Below are 27,611 nucleotides of genomic sequence, written 5' to 3'. Positions count from 1 at the left end.
GGAGGAGTGTTTACATCACAGGTGCCAGCCCTGTGGGGCTTTGGCATTCTTGCTCCTTCCACAATCAGCCAGTGCGCCCCACCTGGACTCCAAGAGCACCCAGCCCTGTCAACTCCAATCAGATCCAAGCGTGGGGGTCAAATGCACAGAAGGCAGCAGCACCCTGTGTTACTGGGCGAGGAGAGGCAAAATAAGGACGAGAATTCCTGACCACATTTACAACTTAAAACTGTTGATTTGGGAAGAATTACAGATGCCCCTGAAGTTGCAAAGATAACAGAGTCCCACAAACCCTTCAACCAGCTTCCCTCAATGGAGGCATCTTATAGGATGATTGTCCAACGTCACAACCAGGAAAGTGACATTGGTTCAATGCTGTTTTTTTTTTTTTTTCTTTTTTTTTTTTTTGAGACGGAGTCTTGCTCTGTCACCCAGGCTGGAGTGCAGTGGCCGGATCTCAGCTCACTGCAGCCTCCGCCTCCCGGGTTCACGCCATTCTCCTGCCTCAGCCTCCCGAGTAGCTGGGACTACAGGCGCCCGCCACCTCGCCCGGCTAGTTTTTTGTATTTTTTAGTAGAGACGGGGTTTCACCGTGTTAGCCAGGATGGTCTCGATCTCCTGACCTTGTGATCCGCCCGCCTCGGCCTCCCAAAGTGCTGGGATTACAGGCTTGAGCCACCGCGCCCGGCCGGTTCAATGCTGTTGATCAGACGTCGAACCTTTCGCAGTTCCACTCACTTTCACATACGTGTGCGTGTGTGTGGTTCTGCGAGACGTGATCCCGTGTATGGGTCCTGTGACTCCGTGCAGTCGAGATACAGAACTTCCACCACCATAGAGGAACTCTCTGTAGTCACAGCACCCCTGTCGCTGTCCCCCAGCAACTCCCAGTCTGGTCTCTGTCCTTCCACTTCTGTCATTTTGAGAATGTTCCTATCGACGGGGTTGCATGTAGCTCTATTGCAATGGCCTTGGGAGCCCCGCCAGCTGCTGTGCGTGTTGTGGGTTTCTTTTTGTGGCTGAGTCGAATTCTGCGGCCGGATGGACCAGCGTGGGTCTAACCATCCACACGCGGAAGCACGTTTGGGTTGCTTCCAGGTTTTGGCTCTTCTGAATAAAGCTGTTATGAATATTTATGTACAGATTTTGTGTGTGTGGTAAAATATATGTAACATAAAATTTACCAGTAATCCTTTATTTTTTATTTTTTTTGCCTCAGCCGCCCGTGTAGCCGGGATTACAGGCACGCGCCACCACACTCGGCTAATTTTTGTATTTTTGGTAGAGACGGGGTTTACCCGTGTTGGCCAGGCTGGTCTCAAAACTTCTGACCTCGGGTAATTCACCTGCCTCGGCCTCCCTAGGTGCTGGGATTACAGGCGTGAGCCACTGTGCCCAGGCACCAGTAACCTTCAAGTATACAATTCAGTGCATATATAGGTTTTTGTGAAAAGATAAGTTTTTTGTTTGTTTTTTGTTTGTTTTTTTGACACGGAGTCTTGCTCTGTTGCCCAGGCTGGAATGCAGTGGTGCATTCTCAGCTCACTGCAACCTCCACCTGCCAGGTTGAAGTGATTCTCCTGCCTCAACCTCCTGAGTAGCTGGGATTACAGGTGCTCACCACCATGCCTGGCTAATTTTTGTATTTTTGGTAGAGATGGGGTTTCACCATGTTGACCAGGCTGATCTCGAACTCCTGTCCTCAAGCGCTCTGCCCACCTTGGCCTCCCAAAGTGCTGGGATTACAGGCGTGAGCCACTGTGCCTGGCCTGTAACCATTTTTAAGTGTCCAATTCTGTGTGTGTGCAGGTTTTTGTGTAAATGTAAAAGTGTTCATTTCTCTGAGACAAACACCCGAGTGTGATTGCCGGGTCGCATGGAAAGTGACTGTTTTGTCTTCTAAGAAACAGCTGCTGAGCTGTTTTCCAGAGTAAATGTGCCGTCTTCCATTCTCACTAGCCATGTTTGAGACAGCCAGTTTCTCCATAACGTTGCTGGCATCTGCTGTTAGGAGTATCTTTATTGTAGCTGCTCTAACTAGCGCGTGGGGGCATCTCCTTATAGTTGCCATTGGCATTTTCCTGCTGGCTATGATGTTGAATGTGCTTTTATACACTTGGTTGCCGCTCACGCCTCCTCTTTGGTGAAACGTCTGTTTGTCTTTTGCCTGCTTTCTAATTGAATTAGAAGCAGGACCTTCATCTGTGTTTTTACCATTGGGTTTTGAGAAGCCTTTATGTACTCTAGATACAAGTCCTTTGTGAGTTACATGCTTTTTCAGCATTTCTCCCCAGTTGGTAGCTTGTCTTTTCATCCTCTTAACAGTTCTTTCACTCAGCAAGTTTTAAATTTTGATGAAGTCCAACCTCTCTCTCTCTCTCTCTCATATATATATATAAAAATATATATATTTTTTTTCTTTCATGGATTGTGTATTGGTGTCATGCCTAAGAACTCTACTCTTGGCTGGGAGCAGTGGCCCAAGCCTGTAATCCCAGCACTTTGGGAGGCTGAGGCAGGTGGGTCACCTGAGGTCGGGAGTTCAAGGCCAACCTGGCCAACATGGTGAAACCCCGTCTCTACTAAAAATAAAAAAACTAGCCAGGCATGGTGGTGCACGCCTGTAGTCCCAGCTACTCAGGAGGCTGAGGCAGGAGAATCATTTGAACCTGGGAGGTGGGGGCTGCAGTGAGCCGAGATTGCACCACTGCACTCCAGCCTGGGCAACACAGCGAGACTCTGTCTCAAAAACAAAATAAAACTCAAGTCTTCACCTAGCTCTAGGTCTCAAAGATTTTCTGTTTTCTTTCCTAAAAGTTTTATAGTTTTCTGTTTTACATTTAGGTCCATGTTTCATTTCGAGTGGACTTTTTGTATCAGGTGTGAGGTCTGGGACGAGGCTCACTTTCACCTGTGGGCGTCCAGGCTCGCACCGTTTGTTGAAGAGCTCTCCTTGCTCTGCTGAATTGCTTTTGCACCTTTGGCAAAAATCAGGTGAACCGAGTATGTTTCATAAGGCAGGTCTGCCAGCAGCAAATTCTCTCAGCTTTTCTTCATTTGGGAGTGTCTTTATTTTGTTTTCAGTTTTGAAATAGAGTTTTGCTGGATAAAAAAAAAAAAAAAACCAGGCTGGGCACAGTGAGTGGCTCACGCCTGTAATCCCCATATTTTGGGAGGCTGAGGCAGGCGGATCACCTGAAGTCAAAAGTTTCAGACCAGCCTGGCCAACATGACAAAATCCCGTGTCTACTAAGAATATAAAAATTAGCCAGGTGTGGTGGCGCTTGCCTGTAATCCCAGCTACTCGGGAGGCTGAGGCAGGAGAATCGCTTGAACCCAGGAGGCAGAGGTTGCAGTGAGCCAAGATCATGCCACTGCACTGCAGCCCAGGTGACAGAGCGAGACTCTATCTCAAAACATAAATAAATAAAACAGTGGAACATGCTCATGTGGGCCTAGTTCTGGGTTCTGTTCCATTGGTGTGTCTAGTCCCCCACTAATACCACACTGACTTGGTTGCTGTCTGTAGAGTAAGCCTTGAGACCAGGGACAGTGATTTCTTTCTCTTTTTTCTTCATCAGGGTTGTTTTTACCTGATCTAGTTCCTTTGCCTTTCCATATAGATTTTAGAATAAGCTTCTCTATATCTTTAAAATATCTTGCTGGGATTTTGATAGGAATAGCATTATCTTTGATGCTATTATGAATGGAATTACTAACTTCATTTTCTTTTTTTTTTTTTTTTTTTTTTGAGACAGTGTCTCGCTCTGTCAGGCTGGAGTGCAGTGGTACGATCTCAGCTCACTTCAGTCTCCACCTCCCGGGTTCAAGTGATCCTCCTGCCTCAGCCTCCCAAGTAGCTGGGATTACAGGCACCTACCACCACACCCGGCTAATTTTTGTATTTTTAGTACAAATGGGGTTTCACCATGTTGGCCAAGCTGGTCTCGAACTCCTGACCTCAAGTTGTCTGCCCGCCTTGGCCTCCCAAAGTGCTGGGATTACAGGTATGAGCCACCACACCCGGCCACTAATTTCATTTTCAGATTGTTCATTGCTAATACGTAGAAATGCAATTGATACTTCTACCCTGATCTTGTGTTCTGTGACATTGCTGGACTCTTTCATTAGTTCTAGTGGTTGTTTTATACATTCCTTAGGATTTTCTTCATCCGGGATCATGGCAGCTGTACCAGCTTTCCAATGTGGATGTCTTTTATGTCTTTTTCTTGCCGGATTGCACTGGCTAGACTCTCCAGCACAATAATCAATGAAAGGGGTGGGGGTGATCCGGTTGCCTCGTTTCCAGTCTTAGAAGGAAGGTGCTCTGTTTTTACCCTGCAGTACCAACAGAGAAAACCACATACCTACCAAGTGCCAGGATCCTGAGAAAGGGGAGATTGGGTAAGGCGGTTCAGGAAGGCTTCCCTAGAAGATGAGCCGATAGGAAGACGGCCCGCCGAGGGCAGGGAGTTGGTGAGTTTGCCCTGACATCCCAGTGCTGGAGCTGGTCACTGAAGAGAGTGGGCTCGGGCTCCTGCTGCGAACGCAGGCTTTGCTGTGCGTCCTCTGGCAAGGCAGATGCCCCTGTCCTTATTAGACCTACAGGGACAGCCTCCTGGCCTCCAAGGCTCCTGGGCGCTCCCCAGGGTGCATCTCATTTCCTGTCACTCCAAGATGGGGGCAGACAGACTGAGATGCTCCCCACTGCTCAAGGGAAGAAAGGTGGGGCCAAGCTTGTGAAACTCTCACCCCAGGGTGCGCGGCCAGTGGAATCCTGCAGACCTTCCTGTGTTAAGAGCCTGACGTCTGGCCGGGCGCGGTGGCTCAAGCCTGTAATCCCAGCACTTTGGGAGGCTGAGACGGGCGGATCACGAGGTCAGGAGATCGAGACCATCCTGGCTAACACGGTGAAACCCCGTCTCTACTAAAATACAAAAAAAAATTAGCCGGGCGAGGTGGCGGGCGCCTATACTCCCAGCTACTCGGGAGGCTGAGGCAGGAGAATGGCGTGAACCCGGGAGGCAGGGCTTGCAGTGAGCTGAGATCCGGCCACTGCACTCCAGCCTGGGCAACAGAGCTAGACTCCGTCTCAAAAAAAAAAAAGAGCCTGACGTCTGTTTGTTCCTCCCTCCGTTATTGATTCATTTGCTTCATGCATCTGTGCCATTCAGGCTCTGTCCACAGCATCTCTCGAGGCATAGCCTGGGATGTGAACAAGGCCCTCACTCAGTACACAGCTGTAATTGACAGCAGAGGCAGAGTGAGTCTCAAATGCACTTCAGGAAAGAGGGTGAGCTCTGGGCTAAAAGACCCAGTGCTGTGGTCACTGCAGGAAAGGCCGCAGCGCATCTGTTCGTGTGTGTGCGCATGCGCACGTGTGCATAGGGTGCGGTTAGGGCAGGTGGGAGGTGACATGGAGCAGGACACAGTCAAGCTGAGCCCTAAAAGACGTATAGGATTTTGACAACAGATGCCTGACAGGAGCTTTTGGGCCGCCTTACAGCTGTTATCCCCAGGCTCTCATGGGGACATGACTCACCTGAGAGCTTGTTAAAATGCGGATTCTGACTCAGTGGGTTTGAGGTGGGCTTTGAGATCTGCACTTCCCAGGAACTCCCGAGGGAAGCCGATGTCACAGGTCCTGCCTGGGTTCACGCTCTGAGTAGCCGAGTGGAGAGAACATCCGATTTGATGTGGTCAATATCAGGAGAGAAGGAGAGAACTGCAGAAGTCGGTAGGGGCCCGGTTCCAGGCTGAAGAGACTGACCTCTGTTTGGCATGCAAGGCGTAACCTCTGAAGGTATTTGGGTCGTGAAGTGAGCCAAAGCTGACTTTAGGCAGATTAGCCTGGAAATCACTCAAAGGAGAGCCTGGAGCAAGGGCAATGGAGGCAGGGTGCTTCGTCATCCACTCACCCATGGACTCACCCATCTGTCCGTCTGTCCATCTCTCCATCCAGCCTCCCATCTGCCCATCTGTCCATCCACTCACCTACCCATCCAGGTGTCTGCCTAGCTGTCCGTCCATCCATCCTCTCATCTACTCACTCACCTACCCACCTGTCCACCCACCCATCCATCCACTCACCCACCCACCCGTTCACCTGTCTGTCCATCCATCTACCTATCTTCCCCCATCCATTTGCCATCCACCAATATTTATTAGATGCATATTGTGGTCTAGACCCTGGGGAAGGATGAAGATGACCTAGTCTCCCCAAACCACAGGGATCCCAGGGCCCCGTGGGGCCGATGGATCCCTGTTACACATGCAGGGTTGGGTGGGCGCACAGACACCCAGCACACGGAGCATGGGCAGCCACCACGCTGGTGGGGGGAAAGGCTTCCTGAAGGAGGGGGGCCTTGAGAGCTTTCAAGGAGCAATGGGGGTCCAGTGAGGGAAGTGCTTGAGCAGGAGCTGGTGGTGAGAAGCAGCGTGGTGTATGCAGTGGCTGACAGAAGTTTGGAGCTGATGGAGGCGGAGAAGGCCAGACACGAGGGCAACTGGTCAGGGTCCCTAGTCACAAACAATAGCACTGGCTCCAGTTACGTCCGTGTACTGGCAGCTCATAGAACTGACTAGAAAGTTGGAGAACCAGTGCCGGCAGGAGCCCGAGGTCCTGCCCTGTCCCCATCTCTCTGAGGATTGTGCCCAGGTGGAGAAAGGTGTGGTCAGCCAAGCTAATGATGTCACCATGCGGTGACAGTCGCTGGAGTCTATGGGGGAGTTCACGTGCCAGGCTCCCTGCGAAATGTCTTGCACACATCATTGCACAGACTCTTCCCAATGATGCTGGGAGGGGCTCCCCACTGCAAGGAGGAGGAAACAGACTTCAAGAGGGTGGGTTGCCTGCCTGAGCTCACCCCGCTGCCAGTGCTGGGGCCTTGGCTGAAGCCGAGCATGGGCTCCACTGCCCAGGACAGGGACCTGGAAGGAGACCGGGTGCCTCAGACAGCCTTCCTGCTAGGGACTGATGAGGTGAGGGGTAAGGAAGAGACTCAGAGGGGACCCAGGAGAGTGAACTGGAAGGGGACGGCACCCAGGGCAGCTCAGAGGGGAGTGGGTCTCAAGCTATGCCCAGGAGAGGGCCAGGCCCATGGGAGTCACAGGGCTGAGAAAGATACCTGGTGATGGGATTGCCAGGGGCTGATGCAGAAGCAATGGCCACCCCTCAACCAGGGAGGGAGAGATGTGATGTGGGGTAGGAGGGGCTGTGCATCCGCAGGCCAATGAAGGAGGTGGAGGGAGGACATGCCGTGTGGCTGGGAGCAGAGGCTCCCTGTGCCCTGGAGAAGCTGGCCATTGGGCTCCCCAGATAAAAAGATGGGAGAGGGGTTGGGGCCGGAGCCAGGGTGGGAACTCAGGGCTGGAGGTGCCTGCAGAGGACGGGTTCACTTCCATCATGGCTGAGAGGGGGCCGCCTTTAGCTACATGCTTTGGTGGACAGTTTAGGCCAAAAGATGCAACCGGCAAGGTTTGAAGATAGCCCCAAAACAGGACAGAAGTGGTTGCACCCAGAAATGTAGACACTCAGGAGAGGGTATGTGGGGACAGAGGACTCAGGGACAGAAAGGACCTGTAGGAGGGAGGCATTCCACTGGACATTGTGTGCAATGGCCCAGCTCCTACACACCCCTCTGTGTGTACACACATGCGCACACGCACCTACCCCCTACCTCTTTCTCTTTGTCTCCCTTTGTCTCTCTCTCGGTCTCTGTGTGTGTGTGTGTGTCTCTCATCCCCACCCTTCAGCCCAGTGACCCCTCTCCTTGGTGTGGGAAGTGGTTAGGGTGCTGTGTCAAGGCAAGTGAGGATGGCAACCGATCTCTAACTGAAAGAATTCTGCAGAATCAGCAGCCAGCTGCCAGAGATGACACCAGAAGCAGGAGCCGCTGCTGAGACTCTGGGGAGAGGCTGGGGGTTGCTGGTTCCCCATTTCCTGATTTTCAAAGGTGGGAGTGGCCTGCAGACCCCCGGCCCAGCCCTATTCTGAGCGGAGTCTACACACAGGGTAGGTGGCCTGGGTTGGTCTGCACAGGCTGCCCTAACCAAGAGCGACAGACAGGTGGCTTAGACAACAGTGGTTTTTGTCCCACAGTTCTGGGAGACAAGATCAAGGTCTTGCGAGGCTGGAGTACAAGATCAAGGTGCTGGCAGGATGGGCCTTGGTGAGGCCTCTCTCCTGGGTTTGTGGATGGCCTCCCGCTGGCTGCGTCCTGGTGTGGTTCTTCTGGGCTTGCGCAGGACGGGGGAGGTCCTAGTGGAGGGAGCACTCTGGGATCGCCTCCCCTTCTTTTTTTTCCCCCGCCGATGGAGTCTCGCTCTGTCGCCCAGGAGCTGGAGTGCAGTGGTGAGATCTCCACTCACTGCAAAGCTCCGCTTCCCAGGTTCACGCCATTCTCCTGCCTCAGCCTCCCGAGTAGCTGGGACTACAGGCGCCCGCCACCGCGCCAGGCTAATTTTTTGTATTTTTAGTAGAGAGGGGGTTTCACTGTGTTAGGCAGGATGGCCTCGATCTCCTGACCTCATGATCTGCACGACTCGGCCTCCCAAAGTGCTGGGATTACAGGTGTGAACCACACGCCCGGCCCACAGTTCCTCCTATAATGAAGCCTAGGAGACCCTCTGGTTCAGACCCCTTATTTTACCAATGAAGAAACTGAGGCTCAGAGAAGATAAGTGATTGGCCCAGGGTCACACAGCTGGCGAGTGGCCCAGCCAGAACTGGAAGGACAGTGTGGGTGGGGACACCTGCCCTATGTGTGCCCTTCAGAAGCAGTTCTGTTCACTTGAGAGACAAGAGCTGATGGGCGCAGAGCCCCCCAGAAACCTGAAGGCCTTAGCTGAGACCTCACGAAGTGGCAGAAGAAGTGAGTCATAGCGCGGACGGCAGCTGTCGGTGGGGAGGTGGGGGGTTCTGCCTCTGAAAACGGCCGGGAGTCCGGCAATATTTGGGAATAGACTTCGTAACTGCTTAGAGATCCTTCCAGGCTTAGGCTTAGGTTTCCGTAATGGCAATGAGGAAACTCTTGAATGGAACTTCCTGAATCCAGGAGAAGTCTTGACAGGAGGAAACAGAAAGAGAACCTCCCTGGGCACGTGTGTAGGCCAGCGGTTCGGCCTTGGGGGTGAGGGCAGGAACCTGGGCATGTGAAGGGCAGCCTGCCTTCGTTAGGTGACACAGATCAGTCATCCGTTCCATTTCTATTTGCAGACGGGGCCAAAGTTTTGGTGGGCAAGGTCAGAGCAGAGAGCAGGAACCACAAACGTGGTCAAGATCCACCCTTGGGAGATGGAAGGGGTGGGGAGGGCGGGCGAGAGCCCATCTCCACTGCAGGGGCCTGTTCCCTCTGCCTTCCGCCTACTGGAACTTCTCTTTCCCTCCCCACAGCATGCCCTTCTGCTGTTTCTGGGCTGCCTCAGGCCAAAAAGACATTTTTTTGAACCCCAAGAAAAAATGTTGTTATTAAAAAATGTTTTTATTGATCAAAAAACAAATTTTGATCAATCCCGTTCAGAGCCACAAATGCCATTTTTAGGAAAATGGAACTTCTGAGACCTGTCTTGGCAGTGTAATAGTAGTTGTTGTCTTTCTGGGCGCGGCCGCACCCAACTGGCAACAGAACATGGTCTTTGGAGACGCCACATCAACACGTAACAATAAAGCTGGTTTGTTCTTGCCATAGCCTTATTGTGACCTTTGATGGGTATTTTCTGGCTCAGTGTAATAAGGCCATTGACCCCCTTCAGAACCCTAGGGAAGAAAGGGGAAGTCAAGAAGGCTATCACCGGGTGGCTGCCTGCTACCGTGGTCCCACCCCCAGCACCCACGCCTGCCCCGCCACAGCCACAGTGAACAGCATCGTCTCATTCGAGATTCCGAAAGGCATTTTACAAAACACAAATTGGTTCCTGGGCTCCGGCTTTTTTTTTTCTTTTTCTTTTGAGACAGTCTTGCTCTGTCACCCAGGCTGGAGTGCAGTGGTGCGATCTCGGCTCACTGCGACCTCTGCCTCCGGGGTTCAAGCAATTCTCCTGCCTCAACCTCCCGAGTAGCTGGGACTACAGGTGCCTGCCACCATGCCCAGCTAATTTTTGTATTTTTAGTAGAGACGGGTTTCACCATGTTGGCCAGGATGGTCGTGAGCTCCTGACCTCTTGATCTGCCCGCCTCGGTGTCCCACAGTGCTGCGATTACAGGTATGAGCCACTGCGCCCGGTCAGCTCCAGCTTTTTGAGTTATGAGAATCTCTGTGGCTCCACCTCAAATCACACCTGCGAAGAGGAACCACTCCTGCGCCCCTGCCAGCCAGTGGTGGTGCCGCCCCGGGAAGAGCTGGGGCTGGCAGGAGTGTGGCTCCTGTGCATTTTGGCTGTGCCCACCTCTCGTGGGTGGGTGAAGCGAGTGGAGGTAGGGAAGGAGCGTGTCATGTCCAGGGACCACAGGACCCAGGCTTTGTTCGGTCCTAACCTGAGACACTTACTCCTGCTGTCCCCGGAGGCAGCTCCTGGTTGGAGACAGTTGAGTTGGGAGATGTGGACAGTAGGCCTCATTCTGCAGGCGCTGGGCTCACTCAGGAAATAAGTCTTTAAGAACTGAATGGCCGGCTGGCATGGTGGCTCATGCCTGTAATCCCAGCACTCTGGGAGGCCGAGGCGGGTGGAGCATGGGGTCAGGAGATTGAGACCATCCTGGCCAACATGATGAAACCCTGTCTCTACTGAAAATACAAAAATTAGCTCGGTGTGGTGGCGGCGTGCACCTGTGGTCCCAGCTACTCAGGAGGCTGAGGCAGGAGAATTGCTTGAACCCAGGAGGCGGAGGTTGCAGTGGGCTGAGATTGCGCTACTGTATTCCAGCCTGGCGACAGAGCAAGACTCTATCTCAAAAAAAAAAAAAAAAACAAACCAACACTGAATGGCCTTGTAGAAGGCAGCCTATGTGGCTCCTGGTGGGGCAGGATCTGCTCCTGTTCTCAGGACGGACTTGCTGTGGGTGTGGGCTCCATGCGGATGCTTTAGGACTTGCAGGCTCCCGTGAGTCGAGTCTTCACCTCCCTGTTGGGGTGCTGGCTGCGGGTCATGGGCTGTGACGGTGGAGAGCGGGATGGCTTCTCATCACCTCTTCAGTGCCTTGCCCAGATGCCTACCCAGATGAGCACAGGGCATGTGGACGATGCCAGGGACCCCGCTGTCTGGGCTGGGCAGTGGCCGGGCCGCTCAACAAAGCAGTGGGCTTCAGCCTACCTCGTGGCCCCGAGGCATGCTTGCTGCACCTGGCTGGATCTAGATGGTCCAGATGGGGTGGGGCGCAGTAGAGTGGGGCCACTGGCTTGCGCTTTCTCTCTGTGGCCTCTGACCTTCAGCTTCTTCATCCTGCAGCCGTAACAATGGGAGCTACTTCATGAACTTGTCATGCGAATGAATTGGTAATTAGCATACGGCCCTGGGCGAGGTAACTGTTGCATAGAGGCCCACACGTGTTTGCCCCTATTGACTGTCAGTCTTGAGCCTCCCTCTTTGCCCACCCTGAGGTGGAGTTCCGCCAGAGGGAGTCCCAGAGGCCCGCTGTTTTCCTTGGTGATGAAAACAGTGAGTGTGCATTGATTGGGGCTGTTGGATGTGAGGGGGCCACAACGTCTTGTCAAGTTGAGTCACAGGGACTTGGCTTTGTCACCACCTTACCTTACAGAGAGCTTCATTTTCCCTAAGGGATAAACACGGCTTGAATCTGTGGACTCCATGGCCACGGCTTCAGCAGACAGGCCGTGTGGCATTAGGGAAAGCCCACCAGTTCCCCATAGGCTCGACACCACCCTCGGCCGGATGCTCCCCAGGGTCTCGGCTGCTCTCAACTCAGATAAGCCCTGGGCAGAGCCTGCTTGACCCACTTCCCTAAGACACCTCCAGACAGAATGCAGACAGCCCCCAGGGAGGTGCCGGGGCAGGCAGAGGTGGTGCCGGCGCACAGATAGGGGAGAGACACTCGGGCTTCCCTCCTCCAGGCCTTCGGGGGTCTTGGTGTCTGGCCCTTGGATAAGGTGAGGATGGGAGTGGGAGACCACGAATTCACAAGGCCAGTGACCACGATGCCATTTCTGGCCTGGCCTGTAAGTCACTTCCTGGCCACCCCATCCTAGGGCCTCTTCCTCTCCCAAGGGGGAGTCCAGGCAGCTGTGGGGGCGGACTGAGGAGCCGAAGAGCCTGGAGAAGGCAGATGAGAGATAAAGGCAGCCCTCAGAGGAAGCCGCCCAGCCCGGTGATTACAGTGGCACGAACTCCAGCCAGGTCCCGGTGGGGTCTCTGCCTCCCTGGGGCTTCATTCCTGGCCAGAGAATGCAGTCCTTTCCCGGCAACGGGCTCAGAATGGAATGTGGTGGAACCAACAGGTGTGTAATGAGTGCTACGAATGCTTGCTCAGTGAGGTCAGAGCTGGCCCTGGGCCAGGCGCACACAGGTGAAGGCTGAGTTTGCTAACCCCAGCTTTTTCCCTCCCTTTCATCTGCTGCTGCCCTCACTCATCCTGCTCTTTCTCCTCTCCCCTCATCTCAAACCTTTCCTTAGGAAAGGGGGTGCGTTTAGACTGTAGTGTAAATAACTGGCAGCACTTTGCTGCTCTGCCATCCACTTTCTTGTTCTTTTAACAAGCTTGACATGGCCTTTGTCTTGGGCTTCTGAAACTAGGATCACAAATCTCTAGCGTTACCTGGTGATGTGCTGGGGGCTAGACAAAGCCATAGGATACCATGGCGTACCTTTCTGAACATCAATTTTATTAGATAAGACAACAGTTAACAAAACAAACACAAGCAGGTTATAGAGGAGAGAGAAGTTGCTATAATCATAAAGACAAAACAAAGTCTTCTCTCTGTATGCCGGTTACATCTGCTTCCTCCAGACTGGGAGGAACACAGCTCCCTGACGATTGCTCCAGATCACGTCAACCCCTGATGGGTGGGAGTATCCTGTGATCCTATGACAATCCCCTAGTCAGTTATCTTTTTTTTTTTTTTTTGAGACAGAGTTTCGCTCTTGTTGCCCAGGCTGGAGTCCAATGGCGCCACTTCTGCTCACTGTAACCTCCGCCTCCCAGGTTCAGGTGATTTTCCTGCCTCAGCCTCCCAAGTGGCTGGGACTACAGGCATGCACCACCATGCCCAGCTTATTTTTGTATTTTTAGTAGAGACGGGGGTTTCACCATCTTAGCCAGGCTGGTCTTGACCTCCTGACCTCAGGTGGTTCGCCTGCCTCAGCCTCCCAAAGTGCTAGGATTGAACCACCACTGGTCACTTGTAATCCTGAATTAGAGGTGATGGTTTGGTAGCGACTGCTGGTATACCATACATATGTTTTTCTAAACACTAACATCATATTTTTGAAATTAAGGTTAGAATTTCTTTTTAAAATTAATTAATTTTTTTTTTTTGCTTACCTCACAGTAAACGAAGATCAAATGTTAGAATTTCTATCAGTGTTACCCCATGTTACTCATTATGAACCTAACCCGAAGCAAAGGGCATTCAGCAGAATGTTCTGCATGCCTTTACCTAAAAGAGTCAGTTTTAAAAAGTAAAGACAGGACTGAACCAAGTATAAAACTCTGAGAAATCACAAGAAGAAGTCAATGAAATATACTGGGGAAGAGCCCAGGCTACAAGGACGAAATTCTACAAGGACTGTAGAGGGGGACTAAGAATATTTTATTTAAAAAAAAAAAAAAAGCCTGGAAGCCAGGAGAAATGCACATCAGATAGGTCACGCCCAGGAGCTAATGGGAGGGTCCAGCAGCTGTCACAGACACTGTGGAGCCCACTTCACCACCAGGGACCCTGTGCTGACCCTTGCTTGAGGCCTCATTCTGCACCCTTATCTGCTCCAAGCTACTTCTCATATTTAGAAGGAGAAATAAACAGGCAGAGGTCACAAACAGACACTTCTCAAAAGAACACACACATGTGGCCAACACACATAAGAAAAAATGCTCAACAGAGAAATGCCAATCATAACCACAATGAGATACCATCTCATACCAGTCAGAAGACCTATTATTAAAAAGCCAAAAAATGACATGCTGGGGAGGTTATGGAGAAAAGCGTACACGTATACACTGCTGGTGGGAATGCAAACTGGTTCAGTTACTATGGAAAGCAAATTAGAAATTTCACAAAGAATTTAAAACGGAGCTACCATTCGACCCAGCAATCGCATTACTGGGTATATACCCAAAGGAATATAAATCCATCTACCAAAAGACATGCAGCCGCGGGCAGTGGCTCACACCTGTAATCCCAGCACTTTGGGAGGCTGAGGTGTATGGCTCACCTGAGGCCAGGAGTTTGAGACCAGCCTGGCCAACATGGTGAAACCCCGTCTCTACTAAAAGCACAGAAAATTAGCTGGGCGTGGTAGTGTGTACCTGTAGTCCCAGCTACTCGGGAGGGTGAAGCAGGAGAATGGCTTTAACCCGGGAGGTGGAGGTTGCAGTGAGCCAAGGTTGTGCCACAGCACTCCAGCCTGGGCAACGAGTGAAACTCTGTCTCAAAAAAAAAAAAAAAAAAAAAGGTCAGGTGCAGTGGCTCACGCCTGTAATCCCAGCACTTGAGGAGGCCAAGGCGGGTGGATCACGAGGTCAGGAGATCAAGACCACCCTGGCTAACACGGTGAAACCCCGTCTCCACTAAAACTACAAAAAAATTAGCCAGGCGTGGTGGTGGGCGCCTGTAGTCCCAGCTACTCTGGAGGCTGAGGCAGGAGAATGGCGTGAACCCGCGAGGCGGAGCTTGCAGTGAGCTGTGACAGCGCCACTGCACTCTAGCCTGGGTGACAGAGGGAAACTGTCTCAAAAAAAAAAAAAAACCCAGATGCACACTTGCGTTCATCGCAGCAGTATTCACAATAGCAGGGACTTGGCATCCGCTTAAATGCCCATCGATGGTGGACTGGACAAAGAACATGCAGTACATATATGCCACGGAATACTATGCAGCCACAAGAAGAATGGAGTCCTGTCCTTTGCAGCAACGTGGATGGAGGTGGAGGCCATTATCCTAAGTGAATAACACAGGAAGGGAAAACCAAGTACTGCATGTTCTCACTTATAAGTGGGAGCTAAATGATGAGAACACACGGACGCAAAGAAGGGAACAGACACTAGGGATTACTTAAGGGTGGAGGGTGGGAGGAGGGAGAGGATCGAGAAACTACCCATCAGGTACCATGCTCTTACCTGGGTGACAAAAAATCTGTGTACCTAATTCCCATGTAACAAGCCCACACATTTAACCCCTGAACCTAAAATAACATTTGAAAAGAAAATACATAAAAATAAAAACACAAAGGTCCTTAACGTCTGGTAGTATCAAAGACACCTCAACAGACTTTTGACAGAATCGGCTTCTGTTTTCTGAGACTTCCATTTGCTCTTGCGGTTGTCTCTTGCTCTGAGACCTCAGACCCCGCAGTTCCTAACTGTCCCCTGGACTGTGAGCTGAGCAGTGATGGGGAATGAGCGGGGAGACGCGCTGTGGCTTTGCTGGGGATCCCGCCTCTCGCTGGTCATGGGGGCACTGTTTCTGGAAGGTGGCCAGTCACTGGACCATTGCTATATAGCGTGACTGTCGTGTTATCCTTTTGAATTCTCCTTCCCCTGTAAGTCCCCTGGCTTCTTGAGGTGTTCCTTCTTTCTAAACATGCTCCCCACTTTTGGTGGGTGTGCTCCTCCCCACTGCCCTGTTTTGGCGGCATCCTCTCCCTTCTGGCTGGTGTGTTCCGCTTTCCGGCGGGTGTGCCCCGCCTTACCCCACTTTCCGCTGGGCCTCCTCCCTCCCTTCCAGTGGGCGTGCTCCCCCATTTCTGCTGGGCCTCCTCCTTCCCTTCTGGTGGGCATGCTCCCCTCACTTCTGGCAGGCCTTCTCCCCCTCCTTCCAGCAGGCTTGCTCTCCCCATTTCCAGCGGGCCTCCTCCCCCGCTTTCCAAAGAACAAGCTCCCCCCTCTTCCGGTGGGCCTCCTCCCACTTCTTCCGGCGGACTTCCTCTATCCCCTTACACTGAAAGTGCTCCCTGCTTCCGGTGAGCCTCAGTCGCGTGCAGGGCAGCACCACGTGCGGTTGCTGGGCTGGCGTCCTCCTGCTGTGCCGGCCCTCCACTGCCAGAAGCCTTTGCCGTTAGCACGGAGCGCGGTGCCGTGCCTCGGCCTTTCGGCTCTGCCTCCTCTGCCCGTCACGGCGGGTCACGACATCGGCCAGGACCCAGCAGAAGGGACAAGACACGCAAAGAGGATGGCGCAACCACCTCGGCACCGAAGGCCAGTGCGACCTCCCGGGAGCAGGCGGGCCAGCGTGGGCCTCCCCGCTGGAGACAGCTAAGCCGAGACCTGGGACCGCAGAGGAGCAGCAAGGAGGAGGCAGGCGGGGCCCGGTGTCCTCCTCGTCTGCCCTGCTGGGTGGACAGTCCGCTTGCCTGTCTGCGTGAGGAAACTGAGGCACAGAGATGCGCTATGCGAGCGGCTGGTGTAGCAAGGGCTCCCCCCGCCCCACGTGTTGCCATCCACCACACAGGAACGACCGTTTCCGTGTCATAGATGGAAAACCAGGACGTGTAGGTATCAGGTAACTCGCCCGTCACCACGAGATACCCAATCTGGTAACTCTGACACTGAAGCCCTGTGTTATCACCAGGCTCCGTGACCGCTTCCAGGCCGCAGAGCTGTTAGACGCGTGGGCTGAGTTCCCCGTCCCTGCCGCCTGCTAAAGCTGCCAGAATGCCCAGGCCAGATGGCCCCTCCTGTGGGCCCTAGAGCTGCTTTAAGCCGGCTGGGTTGAAAGGAGCCCCAGGGATGCCACTGCCAGCCACACGTGCAGCCTGACTATTGGAGGACCCTATCCCAGTCTCTCGGGACTCCAGCATTGGGTCTGCTGGCGGGCATGGGGCATTTTTGCCTTTTGTCTCACAGCAGCATTGGCTCAGGCTGGGTCTGCAACCCGGGCTGCCCTAGCCTCCACATCTGTAGGTAGTGCTAGCACTGGTTGATGAGCTTGAAAATTCACCTTAGCCAGGGGAGCCTTGGTTCTCCTGGGGGCCCACTGCCTCTTCCTGCCCGCCTTTCTCATCCTCCCTGGCCAGACTGAGGCTCACTGTGTAGAGGGGCATGCTCAGGAGCTTGACTCTCCAGTGACAGGGCAGGAGGCTGGGAGGCCTGATCCTCCAGCAGAAGGGACGGACCCAGCCAACAGGCAAGAGAGTGTGGAATAGTAGATTCTGGGCCAGGCGCGGCAGCGGCTCACACATGCTGTAATCCCGGCACTTTGGGAGGCTGAGGCGGGCGAATCATCTGAGGTCAGGAGTTCGAGACTAGCCTGTGCAACATGGCGAAAACCCTTGTCTACTAAAACTACAAAAATTAGCCAGGTGTGGTGATGGGCGCCTGTAATCCCAGCTACTCAGGAGGCTGAGGCCGGAGAATTGCTTGAAAGTGGGAGGCGGAGGTTGCAGTGAGCCGAGATCATATCACTGCACTCCAGTCCAGGAAACAGACTTTTTTTTAAACTTTAAAAAAGATTCCTGAGAGTTTGAGGGGACACTCTGGTCTAGTCTGGCTCAGGCCCAGCGTGCACTTCTTAGCCAAGAGAATTGGCTCCAGTTTAGACCTGGTTGTGCTAGGGTGGCAGAAAAGGAAGTTCTTGATGCTAAAATGCGCAACTCAGCCGGTGCGCGGTGGCTCACGCCTGTAATCCCAGCACTCTGGGAGGCCAAGGTGGGCGGATCATGAGGTCAGGAGATCAAGACCATCCTGGCTAACACGGTGAAACCCTGTTTCTACTAAAAATACGAAAAATTAGCTAGGCGTGGTGGCGGGCGCCTGTAGTCCCAGCTACTCGGAAGGCGGAGGCAGGAGAATGGCGGGAACCCGGGAGGCGGAGCTTGCAGTGAGCGGAGATTGAGCCACTGCACTCCAGCCTGGGCGACAGAGTGAGACTCTGTCTCAGAATAAGTAAATAAAATAAAATGCACAACTCTTGTGCTGGAATCTGCTAACTGATGCCCTATGTGCATTTTCTTTTTCTTTTTTTTTTTTTTTTTTTGAGGCGGAGTCTTGCTCTGTCATCCAGGTTGGAGTGCAGTGGCGCCAACTCGGGTTACTCCAAGCTCCGCCTCCCAGGTTCGTGCCATTCTCCTGCCTCAGCCTCCTGAGTAGCTGGGACCACAGGAGCCCGCCACCACGCCTGGCTAATTTTTTTTGCATTTTTAATAGAGATGGGGTTTCACTGTGTTAGCCAGGATGGTCTCGACCTCCTGACTTGTGATCCACCCGCCTTGGCCTCCCAGAGTGCTGGGATTACAGGTGTGAGCCACCGCACCCGGTTCTACTGTGCATTTTCACCCTTTCACTTAGTACTAGAGTTGCTAGGTTCCCAGCCTCACCTTTAGCTGGCGGTGACCACGTGACAAATCCTGGCTCATGGAGTGGGAATGAAAACAAGATGTGTACGAATTCTGGGTCGTGTGTTTGAAAGGAAGTGGTGTGCCTTCACCTGTTTCCAGGCTGCTTTCCTTTTGGCTTGACTGTGAATATGATGGCAGGAACTGGAACAGCTATTTTGGGTCCCAACATGGAAGTTCGTGTTGAGAATGGCAGAGAAAATAAGGTCACACCTCACTTAATGAGGAAGATACATTCTGAGAAATGAGTCACCAGGTGATCTTCTTGCTGTGAGGACATAATAGAGTGTATTTACACACCTAGATCGGGCAGCCTGCTACACACCCAGGCTATATGGCGGAGTACTGCTCCTGGGCTCGAACCCTGGGCAGTATGTGACTGCACTGAGTACCGGAGGCAGTTGTAACATGGTGTTTGTGTATCTAGACATAGAAAAGGTACAGTAAAAATACAGTATTCTCATGTTAGGGGACCTCCGTTGTATATGCAGTCTGTTGCCAGTGTGCCCATGACTGTAATTTGAGGGGCTCTGAGTCCCTGATGGCTGTGGAGCTGCCATACTGGCTCTGTCCACCATTGGAACTTCGGCATGGAGGCCGTACCGATTCTGTTTAAGCCAGTGTTGTTCGGGTCTGTTTATTACAGAGGTAAGTTGATGCTACTACTGCAGCTCAGAGCTCAGCGGGGCTCCCTATGCCCTCCCTTTGGGTGCAGTGGTTTTGTAATTCCTCATGCATGTGGAACACCATGCTACAGGGCTCAGCATACGCGGGGCCTTCACCTTCCTAGGGTCACAGGGACTACATCTTGAGGTTAGTTTGTAGGAAAACAGAAAAGAAAGCTATTCCGGGCAGCCTCCTTCCTTGTAGGCCTGTGGCCACTTGAAGGTGGGCGGACTGGCCAATGCTTCTAGAAAGGGGAGCTGGCCCTGGTTATTTCATTCAAACTGAGGGCAGGGGGAAAAGATACTCTGTTCACCAGTCACGGAGTGGCTCTAGACCAGTTTCCCTGTTTGTAAAAACAAATGTCACTGTCCCTCCATAATGCTCTGTCACCCCAGGAACCTGGGGAAACTTTTAAATTCAAGTCTGTGGTGGATTGCATTTCTCAGAGATGGCGACCATCTTTGATTTGATGTCTTGTAGTTTGACTTAAGTGGAAAATCACCCAGTTGGCATCACTTCTGTGTCCCCAGGGACAGCCCGACACAGTCCTGGAGCCAGCCTGCCTACACTTAGGCCCTGGTGCTGCCCCACACCCACCAGGGAGCTTGGCACCTTTCATGACTTCTCACCTCAGTGATGAGCTTGGCCTTCTGGTGTCCGGCTGGGCCTGGGCTGTGCTGTAGGAGGCGGGTGGGTGGTCCCCTGGGGCCTGACCTGTCCGGACACAGACGAAAGCATTTCTCAGGACCTTCAAGGGCAAGATTAAGGGCCGCTTCTGCTTCCCACAGAACTCCTGCTCTTACCTTCCATTTCTTCATCTTCGCATCTTTGATCAAGGGACTCGCTCCCTTAAAATAAATGTCTTTGTCTCATTGTCCTTTCACGAGTGGCCGCTACCTGTCTCCTGGGGAAAGCTTTGCTTGATGAATTCCTTCTCCACCTGCCCTGCCCTCTCCCCTCAGCGGACCTGAAGGGGCTTCGAGGGAGGATTTTGTTGTTGAGAGGACTTTATAAATAAATGGATGGGCCCAGCTATCCCAGTTTAGCTCTGATCATCAAGTCCATGCCTAATACTCTATGACTTTTTCTTTTGTGCTTGGGATGGCATTGATTTTTTTTTGTTTTTATTTATTTTAAAGATGGAGTTTCACTGTCGCCCAGGTTGGAGGGCAGTGGTGCAGTCTTGGCTCACTGCAGCCTCCACCTCCTGGATTCAAGTGATTCTCCTGCTTCAGCCTCCTGAGTAGCTGGGATTACAGGCATGTACCACCACACCTGGCTCATTTTTGTATTTTTAGTACAGACAGGGTTTCGCCATGTTGGCCAGGCTGGTCTCGATCTCCTGACCTCAGGTGATCTACCCGCCTCAGCTTCCTAGAATGCTGGGATTACAGGCATGAGCCACCGTGCCCGGCCAGCATTGATCTTTCAAGGTGGAAATGACCTAATTGGGAATGGCCTCCACTGCAGAAGCACCAAGTCCTGGTGGGAGGTGTACTTGCGGAGGGCTGGCTGGGAACCTGGGCTGCTCTATGTCAGGTTCCTGCCATCTCCACCTTCAGCCCACTTATTAAATAGGTGGCCAAAGGCCTGCTGCATTACCCACTCTGTCTCAACAATCTCTCCTATAAAAGGGGAATAACAAAACCCTTCCGTGCCCGAAGGTTCTCCTGAGTTCCCGGCCATCTCTGAGACCTAGAATTTGATGGAAGACTGATAGATGGATTTAGAAACAACCTCGGAACTTTTACAGAGAAGTTACAAGTACAGTGAACATTCCTTCACCCCTCAATCATTTGGGAAATAATTGCTGAAATGGTGCCTCAGCACCTCCAACTGTTTTGGTGTGTTTTTTCTACAAAGAAGGGCATTCTGTAGAACCACAATACCAGTATAAAAACCGACAGAAATGGTGGGCACCTGGAGAGAACACCATGAGGACATAACAGCACTTCCTGCTGTTCCTACCAGAGACAAAACCTGTGCTGTCGTGCTTGGGGGCAGGTTTTGTCTTTGGTAGGAAGTTAGTGTTGCTCGATCACCAGCAGCCACTCCTCACAGCCTAGTCAAAGTTCCCCAGTCTTCTCCATGATGTCCTGTGGAATCCACTGTCGAAACGCGTTGCCTACAGTTTCATGCAGATGTATCTCCTTAGACTCCTTCAGTCTGGGAGAGGGCCCCAGTCTGTTATTAACTTCACGATCTTTTTTTTTATTATTATTTTTATTTTGTTTTTTGAGGTGGAGTCTCACTCTGTTGCCCAGGCTGGAGTGCAGTGGTGCAATCTCAGCTCACTGCAGCCGCCACCTCCTGGGTTCAAGCAATTCACCTGCCTCAGCCTCCCAAGTAGCTGGGATTATAGGTGCACACCACCACGCCCAGCTAATATTCAATTTTTTTTTTTTTTTTTTTTTTTTTTTTTTAGTAGAGACGGGGTTTTACCATGTTGGTCAGGCTGATCTTGAACTCCTGATCCCAGGTGAGATGCCCGCCTTGGCCACCCAAAGTGCAGATTACAGTCATGAGCCACGGCGCCCAGCCGACTTGCATGATCTTATTCTGAAGCTTTGCAGATTTGGGTATTTATGGGATGCCCCTCAAGTGGGGTTTTCTGAGGTCTTCTCATGCTTGGAGGCAGGTTTCGTCTGTGGTAGGAATAGCAGCAAGTGCTGCTGTCATGGTGCTCTCTCCACGGGCACACTATTTTCTTTTCTTTTTTTTTTTTTTTTTTTTTGAGACAGTCTGACTCTGTCACCTAGGCTGGAGTGCAGTGGCGCGATCTCTGCCCACTTCAGGCTCCTCCCGGGTTCACGCCATTCTCCTGCCTCAGCCTCCCGAGTAGCTGGAACTACAGGTGCCCGCCACCACACCCGGCTAATTTTTTTGTATTTTTAGTAGAGACGGGGTTTCACCGTGTTAGCCAGGATGGTCTCGATCTCCTGACCTCGTGATCCGCCCGCCTCGGCCTCCCAGAGTGCTGGGATTATAGGCATGAGCCACCGCGCCTGGCCAGGCACACCATTTTCATCTGCCCCTTCTCTGGTGTCACTTGAGTCACTTGATGAAGGTAGAATTGGCCAGGCTTCTCCAGGTGAAGTGATTTTTCCTTTGTAATTAAATGTTTCAAGAAGAGTTGCTCTGGAACTATATAAATATCTCATTACTCATGAAATAATTGTAGTTAATAATATAACTAATGGATATAATTAATACAGGTGTGGCCTTACGTGGTTTCCCATTTTCAATGGGTTGTAATGGGTTACAATCTATTTGTTATTATATTATTTATTTTATGCTCAAATTAGGCCAGATTTGGTTAGTGAGAGTCCCTTCAAGCTGACTTCTGTGTTATTTTGACCTGTCTCCATCATTCTTTGAGCACTTCCTTACCTCTGGCCCAAAAATGTATGTCGCAGGCTCATCTGATCATTTCCCTGCCCAAACTCTGGAGTCAGCCATCTCTCTCGGGAGCTATGATTCTTTTTATTTTAATTTTATATTTATTCAGAGGCAGGGTCTTGTTGTGTTGCCCAGGCTGGAGTGCAGTGGTGCAATCCTCCTACTTCAGCCTCCGAAGTAGCTGGGACTGTAGGTGTACACCACCATGCCCGGCTAATTTCTTCATCTTTTATAGAGATGGAGTCCCACTGTATTGCCCTGCTGGTCTCAAACTCCTAGGTTCAAGTGATCCTCCTGTCTCGGCCTCCCAAAGTGCTGGGATGACAGGCCTGAGCCACCACGCCCGGCCTCCCTGATTCTTTGTTAGTGGGGAATGGAAATTCAGAAGTTAGTGTTTGGGTGCTGTTTGTGCTCGTGGATGTTGGGTATCCCAGCCCTCAGCCCTGAGTGGACTGAGCTGGGGATACACACGCATGTACGTGCTTTACATCCATGCTTGCTTCTGTATCTATCAGTGTCCCACCTGTAGCTGGGACTGCAGGTGTGCACCACCATGCCCAGCTAATTTTTCATTTTTTTGTTTGTTTGTTTTTTTGTGAAGACAGGGCTTCTCCATGTTGGCCAGGCTGATCTCAAACTTCTGAGTTCAAGCGATCCCTCTGTCTCAGCCTTCCAGAGTGCTGGGATGACAGGCGTGAACGGCTGCTGCACCCGGTGAGCTCATTTGTTCTTCTGGACGTGTTGGGTCCCTCCCTTCATCTGTGACTGGCCTCATCCCATGCTGCCTCCTCCCTGGGGCACTGCCTTCCCCTCACTGCCCCCAGCTCTGAGACTCAGCATCAGGCCCCCTGCTGCCCAGTAGCTCTCCTCACCCCACCTGGACTCTGCCACACCACCCCGCGCCTCTGGACCCAGGATGCAGACTTCCCTCACTTGGGCCCCTTCCTCTGCAGAGGCCATCCTGCCCCACAGACCCCAGCCTTGCCCAGCTGTCTTGTTAGGGAAGCAAGAGGGACGTGGCCAGTGAGGGGCCTTCGATGGCAGAGAACATTCTAGTCGGTGGTGCTGGTGGTGTTTGAATCTTTGAAACCCAAGATAGGGCCTGCAGTGGACTGGTCCCTCCACACCAAGGCATCTCCCTGGGGCCGTCTGTGACCGTGTCTATACCTCTTAAAAAGGAAAAGCCATTGGCGGTGCCCGGAAAGAAATGGGCCTTTTCTCCTGCAGGGCGTCTGCTTTGGCTTCAGGCCGTGTTCCTGACCCTGGGTGGGTTAAACTTGAACGCTCCCACCGGTTTCGGGTCTGGTCAGGGGGTTTTCCACATCTTGCCCTGGTTACTCAAGCGTCAGGGCAGGCGGGCTGCCAGGGCCTCCCCTGAATCACTCGGCATCTGGGCCCCACCCGGGAGTCAGCCTCAGTGGTGCGTGACAAGAGGCCGGGCTACTTGTGAATTTGCCCTCAGACCCTTCCTGCGGGGCTTTCGGGACATGGCTTCTCTTGCCTGGAGGAGAAAGGGCTCCAGGAAGCCCTGGCGTAGATCATCGGGGACGTCCTCTGGGGCAGGGCCCATCTACCACGAGGCTAGAGAAGCCTCCAGCTCAGCCTCCCTGGCTGGCCTGGGCTGCTTTGAAGCCTGAGCTCTTCACATCACAGTTTTATAGTCTTTACCTTAAGAAGTGTCTCTCAAAGCATCTAAGCTGTATGCCCTGTGACCTGGGCCGGCTGTGGCTCTGATGTCACATACAGTGTAACTTCCAGGCTCCAAGTTCCCACAGTGGCAGGAAAGGACCAAGAACAAGGCCCTTGTGCAGGGGTCGGCTCAGCGTCGCAGCTGAGAGGGGGCAGCCTGGGTCCATGTCGCAGCTCTGACATTCATCAGCTATGGGATCTGGAAGTTACCCACCTGCTCCGTGCCTCAGTTTCCTGCAGTAGAACCTACTCCACAGGCTCAATGTGAAGATGAAATAACCTGATACTGATATTCAAAGAGAGGGTCTTCAGAGCAGCACTTAGCTGTATTCTGTTTCTCTCTTTATAAAGTGCTGTCATCAGGCCGGGCGCGGTGGCTCAAGCCTGTAATCCCAGCACTTTGGGAGGCCGAGACCATCCTGGCTAATCCGGTGAAACCCCGTCTCTACTAAAAAATACAAAAAACTAGCCGGGCGAGGTGGCGGGCGCCTGTAGTCCCAGCTACTCGGGAGGCTGAGGCAGGAGAATGGCGTAAACCTGGGAGGCGGAGTTTGCAGTGAGCTGAGATCCGGCCACTGCACTCCAGCCTGGGCAACAGAGCGAGACTCCGTCTCAAAAAAAAAAAAAATGCTGTCATCCAAGGCAACTACCCTGCATCGTGGAGAGCTCTCGACCTTCTCATCTTTCAAGGCCAAAGACTGTTCCCTAGCTCCTTTGCCTTGTTGAGCCAAGGTTTGAAAGCCTGGAAAAGATTTCAGAACATTTGGGTTTGGGGATCTTCTGTCTTTGGCTGGTTTGCCACAGAGTGGCTTGGCTTTGGACACCACACATGGGTGTGTTTGCATGTTGGCAGCGGAGGAAGGGCCTGCTGGCCTGGTCCTGGCTCTGTCCTCCAGGAGACGGGCCAGCTATGCCCTGTCCCCACTGGGGGGAAAAGGAGGCCAGGAGAGATTCGGGATTTGGGCGTTTGGGAGGCTGCTGGTTGGGGGAGAGAGTGACGGGAACTGGCTGTTGGAACAACCCCACCCCCTTTGCCAGTCTCTGAGGGGATGCTTAACCTGGGGCGCTCCGGCTGAGACCTAGGAGCCCCAGGCCTCCCACGGGTAGGGGATTCTGACCCCATCCTGCCATCTCCTCCCATGTGTTGTGAAAGCTAGGTGCGACGCGCTTGAACTTTGTGTGCATATTTTTTCTTGTTCCCTCGCCAGCTTTGTGAGGCCAACAATGAATGACAGACACCCTAGTTGATCAGGGACAGGGGACACCCTTGTTCCCCTGGAGAAGCCACCCACCCAGCCCCTGGCTCTGGAGACAGCTGAGTTCAGCTGCTCCTTGTAATGGAATTCTCCCTGGCACCAGTGGATGGCTCCCGGTGCCTTCCCTTATTCCAGCTTCCCGGAAAGTGCCTGCCATACTTGTTACCACCTTTTCCTTCCCTTGGCTTCCTCCATCTCCACCCACCCCTGCCCTCCCAGCCCTCCCAGCCCGGCCTCCTCCATCTCCCCCCACCCCTGCCCTCCCAGCCTGTCCTCCTCCATCTGCACTCACCCCTGCCCTCCCAGCCTGTCCTCCTCCATCTGCACTCACCCCTGCCCTCCCAGCCTGTCCTCCATCTGCACTCACCCCTGCCTTCCCAGCCCGGCCTCCTCCACTGCACTCACCCCTGCCCTCCCAGCCCGGCCTCCTCCATCTGCACTCACCCCTGCCCTCCCAGCCCGGCCTCCTCCATCTCCACCCACCCCTGCCCTCCCAGCCTGTCCTCCTCCATCTGCACTCACCCCTGCCCTCCCAGCCCGGCCTCCTCCATCTCCACCCACTCCTGCCCTCCCAGCCTGGCCTCTTCCATCTGTACTCACCCCTGCCCTCCCAGCCTGTCCTCCTCCATCTGCACTCACCCCTGCCCTCCCAGCCTGTCCTCCTCCATCTGCACTCACCCCTGCCCTCCCAGCCCGGCCTCCTCCACTGCACTCACCCCTGCCCTCCCAGCCTGGCCTCTGCTCATGAGCCCTGCCCACCCCAGTTCTTTAGCCAGTTCTAGGGACCCACAGGGCCATGACTCTGCAAGTGTCACAAGGAAAGTATGTAATGTCCACACTAAACAGGTGCTTTTGAAACTAAAATGGGCTGGGGGACACCAAGCATCACCAGGACTGCCCAGGCCAGTCTGTGGTAAGCTGTGTGGTCACCCTGTTCAACCCTGTTCAAGCCCAGGACATTTTGCCCTTCAGCTTAGCCCTGGCTGCTGGCTCTGCACTGGCCTGCCTTTTCCTTCCGGAATCACTAACTCCAAGGCATCCAGTCACTCAGCGTAGGCCGGGCCCTGTCTTCCCTGACTGCTGGGGCTGGCTTGTCCAGGCTGGCCAGACTGATGGGTACAATTTCAGGAATTTTATGAGCCAGGTGTTAAACACAGCCATCATTTTAAAATTAGGCAAACGTACAATCACATAAGACAAAGGTAATAAGTACTCTAAATTCATCACTTCCTAATCATACCACTTTTTCTTTTCTTTTTTTTTCTTTTTTTTTTTTTTGGAATGCAGTCTCTGTTGCCCAGGCTGGAGTGCAATGATGTAATCTCGGCTTACTGCAGCCTCCACGGCCTGGGTTCAAACAGTTCTACCTCAGCTTCCTGAGTAGCTGGGATTACAGGTGTGCGCCACCACACCCGGCTAATTTTTATGTATTTTTGGCAGAGATGGGGTTTCACCATGTTGGACAGGCTGGTCTTAAACTCCTGGCCTCAAGTGATCTGCCCACCTTGGCTTCCGAAAGTGCTGGGATTATAGGCATGAGCCACCATGCCTGGCCCATATCACTATTTTCTATACTTTTGATGTTATTTATGTCCACTATGTCTGTATGGAGGGAGACCACCATGTGACGATTTGCTCATGCTCGTCTCTTACTGACTCTGAGCTCGACATCGTCAGATTGGTAGCTGGAAATGGGCCATGGTGGGAATATTTGCACCATTGCAATTGGCAATTGCTATAAATCAGGCTTGATTTATGGTTCTGTTGATTATTCTTTGCAGTGATGTTAGTAATACAGATTAAACTTAACGGTGCATTGTACCTGTAACCATGCCATTGTGAATAACACAAAAAGTAGAGGAAATATTTTTCTCACATTTGGAAATTATTCTGTGATTCAGCAAAGAAGCTGCTCGTGTCATTGACAAGTTCAGAAATACATGCTGCCAAAGCCAAAAAGAGGCTTCGGTTTAATACAAATAATTAACACGAAGGGGAGAAATGGTTTACCACCTGTTCACTTACTGGATTTAAGGACACTTGTTGGGGAAAGAGCAGAGTAAGATGCAACTCTGTCAAATCATGGCTGAATATGTTTGGCAAAAAATCAATAAAAACTGAGCATCAGTCTGTTATGTGAAATGGAATATTTTAACATTA

General features: G+C 52.5%; 2 long non-coding RNA genes across 2 annotated transcripts; one reads left to right on the top strand and one right to left on the bottom strand.

The window, feature by feature from the left end:
• Window positions 1-214: 214 nt before the first annotated feature.
• On the bottom strand, window positions 215-5,799 carry LOC135965014 (uncharacterized). Its single transcript, XR_010577833.2, has 2 exons — window positions 5,543-5,799; window positions 215-4,338 (listed from the first exon to the last, which is right to left on the bottom strand). It is a non-coding gene; the product is annotated as an uncharacterized lncRNA (long non-coding RNA).
• Window positions 5,800-16,080: 10,281 nt separating this feature from the next.
• On the top strand, window positions 16,081-27,611 carry LOC135965015 (uncharacterized). The gene is made up of 2 exons (XR_010577835.1): window positions 16,081-16,599; window positions 23,112-27,611. It is a non-coding gene; the product is annotated as an uncharacterized lncRNA (long non-coding RNA).

Source organism: Macaca fascicularis, chromosome 9 (assembly GCF_037993035.2).
Source record: "Macaca fascicularis isolate 582-1 chromosome 9, T2T-MFA8v1.1".
NCBI lineage: Eukaryota > Metazoa > Chordata > Mammalia > Primates > Cercopithecidae > Macaca > Macaca fascicularis.
Note: the sequence above shows the minus strand (reverse complement) of the source record. Positions and strands in the feature narration are given on the sequence as shown.